Here is an 18,117-nt window from a genome sequence, read left to right on the forward strand (position 1 = left end):
CTTCCTCCACCTTCTTCGGAGGCATATGTGTCTACTTCTTCCTCTGTTCTGGCCTCTGGGACTCAACCTCCAAAGAGGGCTGAGTACGGGGAGAAGAGCTGATAAAAAGAGCGGGATAGGCCCAGGAAGCGATTCTCCGACTATGCCTCCTTGGCCAAGCCCCCCCCCCTGCTAAGTCTCGTCCAGCTCCCAGCCTGGGCTCCCCTTGGCTTTGGTCACCACGCTTTTCTCCAGAGCCGGAGGTCTCTTGGGGTCGATCCCCCATATTGGCCTCTCCCCGGCACCTCTCCAGGCCCATATCTGTGGTTTCCTCCATCTGGTCCACCCTCAGTCTTTCTGAACCCAAGGTGGACAGGATGATGCGGAAATTCATCCGGACCTCTTGCCTGCTTCCTCCCCCTCCAGAACTGGGAGCATACAATCTGCCTTTCTTCCCATTGCTCCTTCTGCGATCCTACTTCCGGTTTCATAGTTCTTGGGTCCAAGGCCTCTCACTGTTAAGAGGTTGGCACCGATGGTACCTCGATGCCGACCATTGCCCTGAGTGGTTCGGCTCCGACTAGTTTGGAGACATCAGGGTCTTGGAGCCGTAGCCTCGGTGCCGGATCTGAAGGGGTGGTGTCGGCTTCAAGGTTTTCGGAGTTGGCCCTTCCACTTGTAGTCTCGGCACATGGAGGCTTAGATCTGACTCCCCCATTGACTCAGAAGGTTACAGATCTGGCCTTGGTTCCAGGTTCTGGGATTTATTCTGCCTCTGCTTTTAATGTAGTGGAGGGTTCTTTGGGCTCCCTTGAGACCCTTGACTCTGTCGTTTTTGGAGTTCGTCCTGGCTCCCTCTCTTTCTGGGTTGGATTCCACTATCCTGCCCCCTCAGGGACAGCCTGTTACCTCTCCACCCCAGAGAGTTCCTCCACGGGAATAGCCAGAAGTTTCTGAGTCCTACCCAGAGGCCCCCCTGAGGAGCTCCATCGGAAACATACATGTAAAAGGAGGCACTTGGACTCTCCGCTGGAGTCCCTCACAGCAGACACAGACTTAGAGGAAGGGAAGGTTTCCCCCCGGTCACCCCCGGATGATGTCTCCTTCAGAGACGTCATGGAAATCCTGCACTAGTGTGAGGAGTGGTCTGTCCAAAAACCCAACCCAGATGAGTAGGTATTCCTGGAGGCTTTTGGCACAGGACCCTCTTTCTCCTGGATGTCCCTTCCCACAGATTCTCTTGAGGATTTGATTACACCTCTGGCATGGAAGGAATTGGACATGGTGGAGTGCATCCCCAAATGCCCTGATAAGGTTCTAAGTGCGCCTTCTGGCAAGCAGCATTGGCCTAAGGGGTCCCCGGTTGATGCAATGGTGGTTGCGGCAGCCACCAAGAAAGAGCTTGCTCAGGAGAGCTCTATAGCCCATTCACTGGACCGAGAGTCTCGGGCCATGGACCATTTCGGGAAGTGGGTTTATGCTTCAGCCACGTTTACCGTGCGTGTGCTGAACTACATGGCGCATGTGATTAGGCTTCAGCGGGACCTGGTCAAAGAAGTCACTGAGACTGCCCCAGGGTTCATGTTGGCAGAAGAGAAGAAGGTATTCTCCTCCCATATGGCCACCCTCACTTCCATTTCCAACACCTCTATGAGCCTCCTGTCACGTGCTGCTGAAGGTGCCTCTAGGGCGGCCGGTACAGACGTTGCCATCAGGTGTCATGCCTGGCTCTAGCTTTGTGTATTCTTAGAACCCTTTAAGGTGTCTTTTACAAATGCCCCTTATGATGCTTCCACCCTTTTTGGAAAAACGGAATGAGACACGTTAGTCCAGAGTGAGAAAGATGGAAAGACCTTGTGTGCCATTGGGAATCAGCTTCTTAACCCCTCAATGATCCTTTTCCTGGAATCAGTGGGGGTGAAGAAGATGTGGTTCTGGAAGTCTCAGGGCTATTACCAAGATGCTCAGGAATTGCCCTCCCCCAGAGGCAGAGGAGGATATGACATATGCCGTCCTCGCGACATAGGGGGATCGAAGAAACCACAGGATTCTGGATTCCTTCCAGGACAGACCGGCGCAGCAGCCCTGAAGGGTTGCCCTACTGCTTTTCTCTGAAGGCAATTGGGGGACGTCTCTCGCTGCACCCAATAGCCTGGGAGTCTATCACAGATGATCACTGGGTGTTGCAAATCATATCCATAGGATAATCAGTCCCTTTCATTCAAATTCCAGTTCCACCCAAATACCTCCTGGACGTTCCACCCGAATAACAGGAGGAAGTAACAGTGGAAATCTCCAAGCTGCTTGAAAAACCAGTCATCCAGCCCATCCCCCCAGATCAGTCCGGATCAGGCATCTATTCCAGTTTTCCAAATAAAAAGATGCTGTGGAACCAGGACTAAATAAAAAAAAATGATAATATTGCCTCCAGGTCTCAATAATGCTGCCTCTTTAAAACTGGTGCTTAAGAAGAGAGGTTTATTGCATTGAGTAAATCATATGACTATGTTTTTAAATTTGATTGGTCTACCTACTATATTTAAGCGTTTTAGTATAATATGTATTGTGGTCTGAAGAAGCGGGTGACCGCGAAAGCGCTTACCATTTTATGTTTTTTTTTTTTAATAAATTGATTTTTTTTTCCTCAGCCTTGTGGACATCTTGCTATCTATTCCAGGTTCTTTTTAGTGCCAAAGAAGACTGGGGACTTAAAACCCATTTTGGATTTTTCAATTCTAAACCTGTCAGTTACCAAGATGAAATTCCGGATGGTGACTGTCCAATCCATTCTGCTCTTCCTGCAGAGAAATTACTGGATGTGCTCGGTGGACCTCCAGGACGTGTGCTACCACATCAAAATGGATAGGCACTCTCAGAGGTTCCTCCACTTCCGACTGGGGCCAGTCATTACCAGTTCAGAGCGCTACCCTTTGGTCTCACCACAGCCTCCAGGGTGTTCACCAAAACTGATGGCAGTGGTGGCTGCTCACCAGCGGCTGCAGGGGTTTCAGGTCTTCCCGTACCTGGACGATTGGCTCCTCTCCACTTCCTCCATGCATCACCTCTGTCAAGCTAAGGATCTCCTTCTCCAGATGGGCCACCAGCTGGGCATAACCATAAATCTCAACAAGTCCCTATTAGATCAGGTTCAAGTCCTAAATTTCATTGGGGCTCAGTTAGATACCACTCAGAGCAAGATTTTTCTAACTCCAGACAGCCTTCAATCCCTCAGACATCTTGTGTTGTATATTGTTCAGACACAGTATCCCCGGCAGAGTCGGTTCTTCGGGCGTTGGGGTCCATGGTGGCCACGATCACTCTGATCCCCCCGGCTCATCTGCATATGACGGTTCTCCAGTGGACCGTAGTGGTCCACTGGTCCCTGCTAGATCTGCTGTTGTCTCATCCAGCTCTTTTGTCTTGGGTCTTCAGAGATTCGCTTCTCTGGTGGCTTCAGTCTCTGGACCTTCTTCTGGGTCGCCCATTTATCCTTCCTGCCCTGATGACCACGGCTACCACGGATGCCTCCCTACTCTGGTGGGGGGGGCATTGCATGGAAAGGACAGTCCAAGCCATGTGGTCTGCCCAGCAGACCCATCTGCATATCAACGTCCTGGAGATGATGGCGGTTCTCTTGACGTTGCAAGCTCTTCATGCCCATCTTCCCCAAGGTGCAATTGCCTTTTAGACAGACAACATGTCTGTAGTCTGTTACATCAACAAACAGGGGGGAACCAAGTCTTATCCCCTTTGTTGCAATGAGATTGTGGCAATGGGTGATCTGCACCGGCCATTTTCTGGTGGCAACGCACCTTACGGGGAGGTCCAGCATTCTGGTGGACAAGCTCAGCAGATCTATTCTGATGCCTTGCGGGTGGTCTCCGAATCCTTCAGTAGTGGAACAGATCTTTCTAAAGTGGGGTTGGCCTTGCTGTGATCTCTTTGCCTCTCCTTCCAACGTGAAGTGGAGCGAGTTTATCTCTCTGAACCCTGCTCGGGGGGAGTCCCCCAGAGATGGTCTAGTTCATGCTTGGCCCTCTGGTCTTCTGTATGCTTATCCTCCACTTCCTCTGATCCCAAAATTCATACAGAAAGCTCGATGGCTGGAGGCTTAGTGATCCTCACTGCCCCATTCTGGCCTTGCCAAGTTTGGTTTCCCTCTCTGTGGTCTCATGCAGTGCGTCTTCCTTAGACATTAGATTCGGTTCAGGATCTGATCTTGCATCCCTCAGGGATCCCACACCGAGATTTGGTCAATCTGAAGCTTACGGCTTGGTTGCTCCAGTTCCAGTGATAGCTAGGACTCCTAGGCTTTCTTCTCGGGTTAAGAAGATTTTAGTAGAGGCTTACAAGTCTTCCACCAGGAAGGTTTATTTCAGTAAGTGGAAAAGTTTCTTGATATAGGCATCTCAGCATGATTTGGACCTTTTCACTGCTCCAGTCCTCGCCATTTTGGAGTTTGTGGTAGATATTTTTCATCAAGGTGCCAGTTTTTCTACTGCAAAGGTTCAGCTGGCAACTATCTCCAGTTTTCATATAGGAGACAATTCAGCTTCCCTAGCTTCCTCTAAGCTTTGTAAAGCCTTTTTGAAAGGTACCTTTTTACTTAGGCCTCCAGTCAAGGACTCTACGCCCCCTTGGAATCTTACTCTAGTCCTGCAGTCCTTGGTGTCTTCCCCTTTTGAATCAGCAGCTACAGTAGATTTACAATTCCTGTCTTGGAAGACAGCATTTCTGGTTGCTATCACCTCGACTAAGAGAGTATCAGAGATTCAGGCATGGTCTATCAAGCCCCCTTTTTGTGTTTTGTAAAGACAGGGTTTCCTTACAGATGAACCCATCCTTTCTTCCGAAAGTGGCATCAGAATCTAACATTAACCAGGTCATCAGTCTTCCTGTTTTCTTTCCAAGCTTCCAGAACAAGGGAGGGTATAAATTGCATTTGCTTGATGTTCATAGGCAATTGCATTTTTATTTGCATAGAACAAAATCCTTTTGTAAGTCTGATCAGCTTTTTGTTTCCTTTTCTAAGCGTTTCTTAGGAAACCAGTGTCCAGGGTAACTGTTGCTCGTTGGATATCTCGGTGCATAGCTCTGGCCTGTACAGCCAAAGGATTATCTCCACCAGGTCCGGTCAAGGCGCATTCTACCTGGTCTGTGGCTACTTCAGTGGCCTTTTTTGTCTAGGGTTTCTTTGGATTATATTTGCACTGCAGCTACTTGGGCATCATCGCACAAGTTTATTTCACATTATAAGTTGGATCTCCTGTCCAGAGGCTCCACCGTGCTCCAGAATATCCTTCCATGAGGACCTCCCAGGGTCTTTTGGTAGCTGGGGACTCTGTTCCACAGGTTGAAGGTTGAAGATCAAATGAAAACAACAACTTCAGATAAAAAATTTATTGGCGTAATATATAGAGATCGAGTGTAGTGTGAGATATATATATCCTTTAAGGAAAAAGTTGTTAATAAGTAAAAGATTGAGATATCTGATCTATTTATAATTCTTTTCATATGTTCTTGTACAATCTGATGTTACATTTGGAAGCATTCATGTAAATATTGTATATATGTTTTTGTGATTGTATTAGACATAATAGCTAGAACATATTAATATTTTTGTTTTGTTTAAGTTTGTATGGAAAATGCTAAAACAATAAAGACTTATTATTGGAAAAAAAAAAAAAGATAAAAAATTTATGTACTCACCATAATGTTCCCTCTGAGATTATGCTTTTCATTTGTCTTCAGCCGTCCCTACGTCCTTCCTCCTGCCTTATGTGGGCTGTGTGGTAGACTGGATGGAAAAGGCATAGTCCCTACTCTAGTAAGCCTTTGTCTTCCTTATGGTGCTTCAGGGTTCTACTGCCAGAGTGTTAGACACTTGGTTAGGTCAGGGTGCTACTGTCGGCAGCAAACTCGATCTGAGGGGAGGAGGGAGACAGGGGGATTATCAGTAGGAGAGGAGCTTGGAGCTCAGATCCGATGCTGGAAAATGCGGTCGGGTCAGATCCATACTGGACCCGTATATCCACAGGTTGAAGACAAATGAAAAGCAACAACTCAGATGGAATGTTATGGTGAGTACTTTTTTTTATCAATATCTACTGTTGTTATTGTTAAATTGGAGCCTTTCTCCTGGGCCTGTGCTGAAAATGAGTCTTTTGACCAGTTGGACTTTCCCAGTAAACAAAAGCAATAGATAAATGAAAGAATGAATAAATTAACCCAGACAGGAGGGAGAAAGGATAGTCCATACCTGGCTGTCCACAGACAAAGCATTATAATCTTGATTGCTTCTCTAGATCTAGATCAGGCTTATCTAGGACTAAATTCCAGGGGCTCCTGGACCCTTCCCCTCCCACCTCCCAATTGTAAGCTACTGCAGCAGTGTTCAGTGTGGTGAATGTAGTACAGTTGTGTAAGTAGACTTACCATAACAGTAGATGTTCAAATGATCACTTCTGTAGTAGCCACTTCCTCCCTCCCTCCCTCCATCCCCCTTGTGTTTTTTGGTAATGCCAGTGTGTGTGTGTGTGTGTGTGTGTGTGTGTGTGTGTGTGTGTGTGTGTGTGTGTATATATATATATATACACATATATATATATATATATATATATATATATATATATATATATACGTATATATTTTAACTCCTAGCAATGTCTTCTCAGGGCTCAACCTACCTCTCAGTTGGTATATAAGCTCTGAAGGGTTTGGTGCTCGCATCTCTGTTTTTAGGTAGCTCAGCTCAAACTGCCTAATGGTTTGAGCTTTTTGAATGTGCCCTGAAGATTTTTGAAGCTGACCAGTTGTTTTATCCTTGTCAGGATATAACCCATATAGCTAAGACTCCTGCAGCAGTGATCATTCAGACATCTGCTGTTATGTTCAGTATACTTACACAGTTGTACTTTATCTTAAATTGTGAAAGGCATTTCAGTATCATGTACTTAAACAATATTTGCTGCTGAAAGGGTAGCTTCAGTCAGCTTCACGGATGTATTTTGTAGTAGGACAAGAGTCGGCTTGGTCACATCCATTTGTAACGTCTAACTTGTGCAGACTGTCTAGTGTTGATATACATTGTTATTGATGCATTTCTGTGTAGACTCCTCCTCCTGTAACTAAAGCCCCTTAATAAATATATAATTCGCTCATACAGTGCACCATTAGTTTACTTGATACAACACAGCAGTAGTTATGTGTTTAACTTAATTACTGCAGTTTTTTATTGATATCTGTGTGGTGCATCTAGAAAAACTCCCGTACGCTAACAGAAAAAAGATAGTGGCACAACAGTTTTGTGCTAAACGCTATGTGAATGGCTAATAACTCATATATCTGCTGTCTATTGAATGTATGACTATCAGCACATGCGCATAGTGCATTTAAAAATGAGGACATAGTTGTCTCCTTGACTGAAAGCTACAACCTGACTGACAGTAAGATAGAAGTAATAAGTGCTCGTTTGAGCAGTACACCTAAGTAACCTACCTGCTAGTCCTGTTAACATGCTTTACATGTACTAAGTCTGCACTGTATGCGCAAACCTTAGTTACTTAAATGACTCTTGTTCACCTGTAGTCTTGTAAGTGAGTTGGTAAGAGTTTTGTAGAGTTGAGAAAGTAATGTAAATTGATTCTTTAATCATTTCATCTTTGCAGATTTTTCACATGGAATGCCTATTTAGTGTGTCTGCTTAATACGATAGGCCAGAGGCATGGCCCTACTGCATCCTCATAAAGACGTTTTTTACCTAATTAGTTTTAGCAAGTGTTCTCTTTGTATTTTTCTTTTGTATCCCTCCCTCAGCTTCTCTGCAAATGCTTCCACTACTGCCTTCCTAGTATATTAATACATTCCTCGGTGTGTTTTCTTGTCCTCACATATTTCCTGTCTCTCTGACTTTTTGGTGACCAAAGTATCTGCAAACATTATGCCATCTGAATCCCCAATGCACAACCCAAGAGCAACATAGCTGACCATTGGCATTCTAAAATTGCTGCCCGTTGCCGGTTTGAATAAGCACTGAATGTATGTTACTAACATTTCTATAGACTGCACAGCTTCTGTGTAAGAAGTCTAGGTCTAAATTGTAGCTGGATGGAAGGCAGTCAGTCTGTATTCAGATCCAAGCACCTTTACTTCAGACAGTTTTGCCTCTGATTAGGTAAAATATTACTGTTTTTCTTCTGCATTTAACTAGGTTGCCTACCCTGATAAAACAAGAAGCCTAGTCAAGCATTAATATAGAGTTAGCACTGCAGGATGACTGTCCCATTACAGCTGGTTAATCACAAAGTTCTGCTGTAGAAACAATACATAGTCTTTGTGTAACTGTAGTCATCCATCCACCACATTAGTCTGGGTATTGTCTTTGCTTCCACCTGTTTTTGCACCGATGTGATCTGAATAAAGTAGTAACTACAGAAAAAAAAGTAATTATAAGAATAATACATCTTTCCATAGGCATACTGCAAACAAAACTCAGTCTAATCTGCAAAAATGTAGAGACCTTAGAAATGGAACCAGATGTATCAAATTAGACAACCCCCCCCACAAAGCTCCAAAATAATTACCATAAGCCCAGATTGTTTTGGTCTTCCATTAATCAGTTTCTTACCCTTGACTACTCAACACAACCTTCTCCAATACTGAGAGGTAATAACCCTGCAAAAATTGCCAAATAATTTAACTCTTAATTTCATTAATGCAGTCTCTTTCCTATCCAGTATCACAAACCATAACAGTAACCCATTCACAATGCAAACCTTGGGTCTATATTATGTTGTCGAAAGACGTGTTCATCAAACACATTTTCACCGACGCATAAACAGCGAAAGCATGCAACAGCAAATGGCCACTTCATATTTTTTCCCAGGGGAAAAATCGCTTGGCCAAGCAAAAACAAAACAAACCTTCATATCCTATAAAGTGGGGGGCTGTGCCCCCCACACCCCCCAACTAAATATACCAACTCCATGATTGCAGTACAGTGGGGGAAAGGGCAAATCCCCGATGACGGCCAAGCAATTTTTTCCCCTGGGAAAAAATTTGCTGAAGTGGCCATTCGCTGTTACATGTTTTTGCTGTTTATGTGTCGATGAAGATGTGTTCAGTGAACACGTCTTTCAACACCATAATATAGACCCGCAAACCTTAACATCCCTGTTTTGTCAAAATACTCATAAAATGCATTCAGTCCTAACTTCTTCGCTATGTCACTCAAAATATCCTCCTCTCTCCCTCACAACTTGGCTTCTGCCCCCACCACAGTGCCCCCCACTGCCATTCTTAGCTTTACCAATACAGTCAACACTACCTTGTATTTGGCATTTTCCTTAATTTCTCAAAAGGTTTTGACACAGCCTCCCACACTGTACTCCTACAGAAAACTATCTAATCTAGGTCTTAAAATCCCTCTCTGTCCTGTTTCTCCAGCTATTATGTAATCAACTCCACACTGTAAAGTGGCTGACAAATATCTCTCTATAAATAACCTTACCCTCATAAACAAAAATGCTACCTTAATACAATATGCATATAATTCAGCTATCCTCTGCACAGCAAAAAATTTGATTCCCTACAAAAGCTGACCCAGGAAATATTTACTTCCATAGAAAACTGTCTGACTACTCAGCTGTTCTTTAACCCAACAAATCACAGCAAACTCTATTACCAAACATCTTGTAACAGAAAAGTTCTACTTTAATATTGTCTCTTTTAACCCCATCAAAGTAGGGCTTGTCACCTACACCAAACTCCTCATAGGCCAAAGCTTAGATGTCTGCATACAATATACAGAGAAAAAAACACACGTAAAAGTTAAGCCCTCTCTGTAGAGACAAACTCTGTCTTACTATCACCGCAAGACTGCCATATTGCTGATACCCTCAGCCTACCTACTCCCCTCTACTCTTCTCCCATACTTAAAAATATTGAACAAACTCAGCTAAACAAGGTTGAGTAATGCCACAAGAAGGTTGTAAAAGTTGCTGTCACCTTCCCCCATAGATCACATCACATCACTGTCCGGCACTCGGAGACTGCCTGTGGCTTAAACTACCTCACCATCTCAGATACTGTCAACTCTTCAATATCCACAATACACCATACAAACCACAGGACTGTCCATCTGTAGCAAACCTTGTTCAATTATACTACCCTTCCAGGACCGTGAGCTCTTCTGGCAAAGCCCTGCTAGGTGTATGTGAACCAACAACCCCACTGACTGTTCTCTCTACTCTCATCAAGTGTCTAAAACCTGGAACTCCACTCCATCTTGATAGCAATATGGCAAGTCTCCTTACTGAACTCCTAAACAACAGCTAAAATTTTATCTACTCAATGTTCCTGTCTCTGTGACACTTGGGTAATCTCTCTATCATCTACAACTACCTCCCAACTCTACTCTCCCTATATCTATCAATTCCTCCTATTGAGAAAAGGATGCATTTGTAATTAATTGTAAATAACTAATTAATTATCGTTATATTGTTACTGTAACAAGAAATGTTAAACTGCCTCTGCTATAGTTTATTAGTATGTGTATGTATATAATTACCATACTTATGTGTGTTGTATCAGTATCTACTGTTGTTATTGTTAAATTGAAGCCTTTCTTCTGGGCTTCTGCTGAAGGAGTCTTGTGCACAGTTGATGTTCCCAGTAAACAAAAGTAATAAATGAATGAATGATATATAGCCAAGTATTACGTATTCGATGACAGCAATAGTATGCCTGTAAAATGTTAGTACTAGTCAGCAGGCTGTTAGTAATAAATGGCTTTCAGTTAAACAAAAGTTGCTTATAACTGTACCCCATAGAATGTGATGATGTTGAATTGTTAATTTCTATAAGTATAGAATTTGTATTTTTGTCATTGTACCATCATCAAGCATATGAAATGTAATGCCATAGTAAAAGGGAAAGTATTACAAGGATTGTGTATAATGCATGGTTACATTGGTTGAAGTATACAGTGCTTGCAAATATAAAACAGACAAAAAGGAATAATCTGCAACAGGAAAAATGCAGACTGTCTTGTGTAGAATTTTACACGCTGTGACACTGATGTCTAATTTGGCTGATGATGATGTCATTGTTTAGTATTCTACACAGTTTGAAGAGCTGTGGACATAGAAATAATAGCCAGATACACTGCCAGAAGTGCATAGCCCTAGTAAAGAGGTAACTGTACTCACAGAAAGAGCTAAAATTTTGGCTTTTGGTAGAAAGGTTTGATAAACCTAACAGTGAGTCTTGTTGAAAGACTCTGAGTAATTCACTGTAGAAACTGACAGGGAGTGTGAACTTTACCATAAGACTCCAATGGTTAAAGTGATAAAAGTTTTTATTACAGAGATATTGATACTGAAGAGTCCAGTTAAGAATACACTAAAGAAAATAGGAGTAGAAACGGAGGAAGGGCCAGACAGGTCTCGTACTGAAGAAAAAATTAACATGAACACAGCCTTAAGCTTCTCTTTGCTATTTCAGAGCAGAGAAGCAGCCAGAAAAAGAAGTGAGGTAAAATCATCTCTGCAGAGGAGAAAAGGAATCGGACAGTGCTTGGCGGAAGAAAATGAGTTGCCCTTTTGTATAAGGAATGAGCTAACTGAAGGGAAGAGCCTGTACCTGTATTTGTAAGGGAGAAGACCATGCTCTTCACTTCAAATCAGATTACTGTGGAAAATACTGACTTGGCAGAGCTCCTGATAACTCATACCATTTTTAAAAATGTTAGTGGGAAGGGGATACCCTAAGTACAGGTAGAGATAACATAGAAAGAATGTATTAGAGAGCAGAACAGACCCACTACATACCCATGCATTTAGCTAAGTAATGACCTGTTACTTAGGATGACCAAAGAGAGGGAAAAGATATTAAACCAGATATTAGTTCCACACTGTTTTTGAACATTTGTAATGAAATTAGCACATGGTCATATTCTGGGTGGTCATTTAGGAATAGACAGAGACTATAGTTTCTGGCTAGATTTTATTGGCCTGGTTTATGAAGAGCATAGAGAGCTTGTGTGCACCTTGGCAAGAGTATAAAAGGAGGACATCCCAACCCTGATGTTGAGTCCTTTGATATCCTTGTCCAGTATAGAGGCCCATTTTGATCATGTAGTGGACATAGTAGGCAAACTTGTGAAATTGAGAAATGTCCAAAAGTACAGCCTGGTAATTACAGGTTATGCCACAGACTTTACTGGGATGGTAGTACTGAACAGAGTAATTACAAAGCCTATAGCAAATTAATTGGTAATACTCTTTTCTGGGGTATGAATTTTCCAAGAAACTCTTACTGACCACGACACTCCATTAATGTCCAGAATGATGCATGAATTTTGCTAGTATTGTTCCCTCCACTGCAGCTCTTTTGAATGCGTACCGTTAACTCCCAGTGGGTGTGCTTTGAAACTTTTATCACCTTACAGTTCAGACAAATATTCATATCTCTGGAACTGTAAGTGGTACTAGAAAACTCTAAAACTATTCAGGATAAATTAATGTTTATATTTGTGACATTCATTCAGTTTGATGTTTTAAAGTGGATTTTATAAGCCAAAATAAAGGCAGTAAATATGAATTTTGTAATGTTGTATAAACTGCTTATGATATCTCAGTGGATCTGGGACTATTGAACAAAAGCTCAATATTCCGAATCCACAATAACCGAACGCACTGTAACGAAAGCGCTTTCACCGAAGAAGCACTTTCGTTAAAGTGCATTGAAAAAAAAAACAAAACAATAAATCTTATTTTATGCAGGGGGGCAAACTCCCCTGCACACCCCGTGTGGGGGCCTGTGACCCCCTGCTTTTATATTCTCACTCCGAGGTCGCACTACAGTGGGGAAAAGGGAACTTTCCCTTAACCACTCCGTAGTGCGACCGGCACAACGAGCATACTTATCCGAAAGTGCTGCTTTGGTGAACAGCACTTTCGGTTAAGTATGTCCGGTGATTTCTGCTTCTGCAGAAAGTGCTGTAAGGATCCCATCTCAGTACTTTTTCAAGCAAGCCACATAATGCTAGCAGGATTTTCTTTATACAGCTGCAAACTTTCATATGAGGCTTTGCAGTTCTGTTTGTGTTAACTAAATGTTGAGATATTTAGAGAAACATGAAAATTATTACAATATAAATAATATAAAAATACTATTCAATATCTTGTTAGCTGCATTAGACACAGGCCAAAAAAAAGTTGTGGCTGTTTTGGTTCTGGGCAGCTGTTATTGGAAATTTTTTCTGGAGTTTGCCCCTTCCCCCAACTGCCCTAACTATAGATAAAGTTCCATTAAAGATGGAATAGTCAAATGAAATGGAAGAAGCCTTTAGGCAGCTAAAGTATATTCTCTGTTCATTACCTGTACTCGTAGCCTCTGACTGCTTGTAATAATGCTTAGGACACACACATACCTCTGACATGGTCAGAAGCACAGCCTTATCAATGGTTATAGATGGCAGGGGAGATGTGCTACAGTAACAGTAAGGTGAATTATGCCAAGAAAGCACTGCTCAGCTGTTGAGAGAGTTTAGCTGTTAGGTGTGCCCTCGCCATCATTAAAACACTACCTGCTGAGCAGGGAATTTATGTTTGTACCAAGTCATGCCCCAGTTCAGTGTCATTACTGACAAAAGCATCCCAACCTGTAGTTTTCTCGGTGGTTGCTAACCCCACAGATCTTTTCTTTATTAAGATCATACATTCTCTGGGCCCAGCCACCTTAATATTTTTTTTAGTTGCCCGGGCCACCAGCACTTTTGCCAAGGCAGGAATGGATGGTTCTGCTTGGGCGGGCATGTAGCATAGTAGTGGGTGGTCCCTCTAAATAAGCTCTGTCAGAAATGGGAAAAACAAGTAAAAGTTAACCAGGAAAATCTGCAGACAGATTTTTATTGAAGGCCCAAGTTCTGCCAGTAATAAGATTCAGAACCTTTGGATCTGAAGAGGGTCTTAGGTGATTCTAGAAAGAATGTCTACCAGAAGGAAAGAAAGGTAGTACAAGGAATGCAGTCCTAAGGGCTATGAGGGAAAGGAGCTGATGCCCTTCAATAGAGAGACCACTTTGATGTATTCTTCCAGTTTAATTTCTCCCAAGCTTTTTGTGTTTCTAGTAGCATGACCGGAATGGACCCCATTCCTAAGTCAAGGTATGATCAAAGATTGAAACAATACTAATTTCATGAACTTGTTAGCCAAAAAGTGTTCTTTGCTGCACCCACAATGTGCCCAGAACTGACACCTTCTGTAATTGATATGGAGTAACTTGTATCGTTAGCATACCTAGGTATGACTGTAAATTATTTTTTATGAGACCCATTGCTCCTATTACTATTGAAACTGTCTGAGTATCCTTTTTCCACATTGTCCTTGCTCCTGCCAGCAAATCCTGGTATTCTATGACTTTGTGTCTGTTATCACAGGGAATTCATTTTGGACAAATTCTCCTCATGTTTTAAAACTTTCTCTGTGTTTGTATCTGGTGAAGTCATCAGATATGTATGCAGTCCCACAATTGCAGATCTGTTCATGTAATCCATCTTGAGGAGGCCTGTACCGTCTTCAGAATGAGAAATATATAATGTTGGTATACACTGATATTTTATATTATCATTTGAGAAGCATGAAGCATTTTTCTTGTTTTCCTGTCCCAACTGATACCTCTTGGGGCCAATCACTCACCCCAAAACTGTAAAGTTAGAACAGGGCGAGCAAATTGGTTTTATAGCTTGGACTTCACTCCTAGATGTCAAGGCTGTTATCAGTATTAGTCTTCTAAAATATTTCTTATTGAGTTTTGCTCTCAATTGTTCATATTTTATTGTTTTTTTTTTTTTTTTTTTTTTTAATTTTATTTTATTTTACATTTACCAGGTAATGTCTGACTGGGCTAGTAGCCCATTTTCAGCAGAGACTTTGGGAGAAAATCTACACAAAACAGATGAGAAATAACAGAGACTCAGTACAAATAGAGTACATAAATGATGATATTTTTTTTACAGTACATTATAAACATTGTGAAAAAAAAAGACTAAAATGAGAAATAATACATCATAGTAACAAAATTGAAAAAAACACGCATACCACAGAACTCATTGTTAACAAGGTGAAAAGTTGAGACAGAAACCATGAGGATGTGTAGAAGAAGAGATGTAAGCACATGTAGAGTTTGTGAGATGTAGACCAAGAGAGATGTATGAATTACTGAAAGCAAAATCAAATAAAAAAACGTTGGGAGGTGATCAACTCTTAACATTGTAGAAAAAATAGAAATGCAACCAGCTGAAGAGAGAAATAGCAGGAGGGAGAAAATTAACCAGGGGTATTACAATGGCAGAGCCACTTGCTTTTTTTGTTTTGAAGGAAGAACAGCAGATGGTGTTTTGTAAGCTTATGTGTAGGTTATTCCAGGACTTAGCTATTTTGTTTGAGTAAAGGGAGTCCCCATGGTTGTGTGATTGGGTTGTTCTAAGCAGAGATCTATCAGAAGATCTAAGGGGTCTACTGTTTACTTGTAGTTGGACTAGGTTAGATGTTGTGGGGCAGCTGTCTGGGTAGTATATGATTTTATGGGTAAGATGGTTTAGTGTTAGATTTGGGAGTTCTAACCAGTTGAGTTGAAGAAGAGCAGAACAATGGTGGGCTTTTTGGAGTAGATTGGTGGCAAACTTAGCAATTTTGTTATAGCAAGTTTCTAGATTTATGAAGATCAGTCTTGCGTAAGTTGGCAAATATGTGAGAGCAATAGAGAAGTGAAGAGAGAAGCTGATATCTAGCTGTGGATATCCTGGCTTGGGGTGTTAGGTAAGGTTTGGCTGAGTGCTCCGGGTTTTGTGTAGACTTTTTTAATGGTAAGTGAAATATGAGTATGAAATTGAGATGGTCATCTATTGTGATACCAAGGAGCTTGGTCTGGTTTGTAGGATCAAGTTTGGTACCATTTGCCAAATGAATAGAGAAGAGACGGGGAGCTCTGATTGGTAGATCTGTTGGTAAAAATTATTAGTTTGGTCTTATTTGGGTTTAGGATGATTTGGTGGTTAGATAGGAAAATTTCTATTTCCAAGAATGCTTTTTGCATCTCTTCTTGTAGTTGTGGGGAGGTGGCTGAGCAGTTGAAATATATCTGCATATTGTATGATTGAGGCAAGTTGGGTTGCTTTATTAAGGTTGTTTGTGTAAATATAATAAATAGCAGGGGGCCAAGTATAGAACCTTGGGGTACACTTGTGGATACTGGGAGTAGTGGGGAGAGGTTTTTCTCCCATTTTGTAGCCTGTTGGTGGTTAGATAGATAACTGTGAAACCATGTCAAGGGCAGCAACTTTATCGAGTAGAAGTTGGTGGGAAATGGTGTCAAAAGCTTTTGACATGTCTAGGAAAATTGGAGAGACTAGTTTTTGTTCATAAGGTGATGTATAGTGCTGGTGAAGGATAGCAGGGCTATGCTTCTGCCGTACTGGGGTCTAAAGCCATGCTAGGTATTGGATAGAAGGTTGTTTGTGATAAGGTGATTGAGGAGTTGAAGTTGAATAAATTTCTCTAGGATGTTTGCTATGGATGGGAGTATAGCTATAGGGAGGTAGTTTGAGATGTCCGTAGAAGGGCCACCCTTGTGGAGAGGGATTTTGTGAGAAACTTTCCACAGGAGAGGTACATATTGTTCATAGATGGAACAATTGATTAGAATAGAGATAGGATAGGTGATGGATGGAACTGCTGTTTTTTGGAATTCATTTGATGCTTGATCAGCTGCTGGGCAACAGGGTTTCAGTTTGCTTAGTAGTTTTCTAATGTAAGAAGTTTGAATAGATTTAAAAGATAAGGAGTTTGTAGTACATGAGGTGGTACTTTTCCATTAAACCCCTACCACGACTTCGCACGGCATGTTATAATTTATGCAGGACTGACACGTGATGTGAAAGTAATCATTTTCATTACATAAGATTAAGTATTCGTTTTTATTGGCTTTGCCAGGCAGGCAGTAGTGCAGACATGAATGGCTTGTCTGGTGCTGCACGATCGCAGATGTTATAATGTGCAGAACCACTCCTTCCCTTTACATGTCACGGGTGACTGAATAACCTGGGGACTGTGATGAGCATTGCCAACACCGGGCGATTTTTTTACGTGCATGGTACTGCAGTACAACTATGAACATTTTTTCAGAGCACCTCCTGTAGCTGAGAAGTACAGATGCAAAGCGATGTGTACTTTATAAAGGTTGCAGTTGTTGACTTGACAGCAGTAGACATTAATATGGAGACCTGGCCGACATCTTTCTCAGTAATGTGTGAAGTGATACATGCTCAACATCACCCGATCCGGCCATATCCAGAAGTGTAAATCTTTTCACCTTCTCTCCTACTGGTATTCCCCTACATTAACTTTCTTCTACAGTGCCCGGGGATTCTCTCCTGAGTATAGTAGTGAAAAGGAAACTAGCTTCTGTCTGCAAATGAGCCTCCCGCAAATGGTAGGGGTTTAACGGTGGACTGCAGCTATTTTTGCAATGACCACACTGTCCTATACACCTAACAGTACAACAGACACTTGTCAGGCACTTGTACAGAAGTAGTTGTCACACACACTCTTGTGTCCGGGACTGAAATACTGGCTAAGTAGAGCATCGTGAAGTGGTAGTGGTTTAACGGAAAAGTACCCATGAGGTAGTGGAGGGGAGTGAGAGTGGCAGTTGTTTATGGTTGTTTAGTAGACTGGAGATAGAGTTGATAAAGTTTGAGCTGAACTGTGAAGCTAAGGGTTCGGAGGTGTTAGATTTGGAAGGAGTGGAGGTTGTACCAGGGTTGAGTTGGGAGTTGATTGATTGCCAGAATTTTTGTGGATTGTGGAGAAATTTTTGTTGGGAAGTATGGAAGTAGTGTTTTTCTTAGTTTGGTTTCTTAGTTGCTGATAAGTAGTAAGGTCAGACTTGTTTTTGGTAGGTAGGTATAGGGCTCTATCTCGGTCTCTTTGTTTAATCAGTTGTTTTGTGTCAGAAGAGAGCCATGGTAGTTGTTTGGATTTGTTGCGTATTTTTCTGGTGGGGGGCTAGGCTGTTTAGTGTTTCTAGAAACTTGTTAAAATATTCTACTGCAGGCTCAAGGTTTAGGTTATTTAA

The 18,117-nt window shown here is 42.1% G+C and overlaps 1 protein-coding gene across 1 annotated transcript in view; it reads left to right on the plus strand.

Annotated features, from left to right (window-relative positions):
• BTBD9 (BTB domain containing 9) overlaps nt 1–18,117 on the plus strand; it is a 912,643-nt gene that overhangs the window by 45,384 nt on the left and 849,142 nt on the right. The gene's annotated exons all lie outside the window — the stretch shown is intronic.

Source organism: Protopterus annectens, chromosome 1.part0, assembly GCF_019279795.1.
Source record: "Protopterus annectens isolate FY-2018-M chromosome 1.part0, PAN1.0, whole genome shotgun sequence".
Classification (NCBI taxonomy): Eukaryota; Metazoa; Chordata; order Ceratodontiformes; family Protopteridae; genus Protopterus; species Protopterus annectens.